The sequence below is a fragment of the Calidris pugnax genome, unplaced genomic scaffold, assembly GCF_001431845.1.
Source record: "Calidris pugnax isolate Ruff unplaced genomic scaffold, ASM143184v1 scaffold952, whole genome shotgun sequence".
Taxonomy (NCBI): domain Eukaryota; kingdom Metazoa; phylum Chordata; class Aves; order Charadriiformes; family Scolopacidae; genus Calidris; species Calidris pugnax.
The window spans coordinates 21,029-22,316 of NW_015092814.1; positions in this window are offsets into that span (position 1 = coordinate 21,029).

Genomic DNA, 1,288 nt, shown 5'->3' on the forward strand with positions numbered 1-1,288 from the left:
ATGATGGGGTGGAATTTTTTTTGGCCTGTATAACACAGGAGGATAGACTTAAGGAATTCCATCTTAAGGAATTTTTTTTCTGGCCTTAAAATTTACACAGCTGTACTGCAATGGTTCCAGAGCTGTATTAGCAAGGCAGTATTAGCTCTTTTTCCTTGTTTTGACTAAAATAATATGTAGTAGCTTAACCACTGTTTTTCCGTATGAAGAGCAGCTGCAACTTGCTGAAGGACCTTCTTTTTTTCCCTTTTTTTCTTCACTTGTGAAGAAAATACTGGTTAAATGAAACACGTTCATTGGTGGCAACAGACAAAATGTGGAACTGCAGAAATGGGTTCCAGCATCATCCACCCAAGTGCTTGCAGGCTGCTGTATGTCCTGCTTGTTTGGATTTTAGAATGTATATGTTTTCATACTTGTATTTAAGATTTATTTTTACAGAAGAGATAGAGCTGGTGCTCAGGCATGAAATTAGCAGATTTGCTGCAAAGAGCTTTAGGGGAGTAATGGAAGAGGTTGCAGGCAGAAGAAAAGGGGGGGAAGTATGCACGACAAAAGGGAGCGGAAGCTGGCTCAGTGGGGCCGTAGCAGGATAGGTGAAGGCTGTCTCTTCCATCAGATCGCAACAGGAGGAAGGGTCTCCTGATGCGAAGATTCCTCTTCTTTAACTTATTTGCACTCATGAAAGGTCCCTCTGAGATAAACATTAAGCTAGTTCATTAGCATTTCACTCTCCCTTTGGCAGCCGTAACTGGTAGGTTGCAAATGGCATTACCTTGCAGTGGCTTGTGACAGAAAATGGGGACCTTGGTGACACTGTTCTCTGTATTAAGGCTGCCATGGCCTTATGTCACCTCCTCCATGTCCTAGCATGGCTGTCCTTTCCAGCCCTGGAGATGCTCCTACCCTCTAGGGGAAGGCAAACAGGGCAAGCTTTCCTTTAACGTGGGCCTTCCTGCGGGCTCCATCGCTCCTGGAAAGGCTCAGACAGGGTGAAGCCCCTCCGTAGCCGTCTCCAGCAGGCCGGGGCGTGCCCCCACTGACGGCCTGCTGCCTTTGGGTGCCCCCCCAAGCCCTCCCGCCTAAGGGAGACCCCGCCCGGGGAACTGCGGGCCTTCGGCTCGGGACTCTCCCAGCCGCTGCGGCCGCCCTGAGGCCTGGGGGCACGGGCGGGCAGGGCTGAAAGAGGAGAGGCCCGACCCGGCCGGCGCCGGGGGAGAGCAGAGCGGCGCAGCGCCCGCCCGGCCGGCCCCGCCGCGGCCGCCGCCTCCTCCTCGCTCCGCCCGGG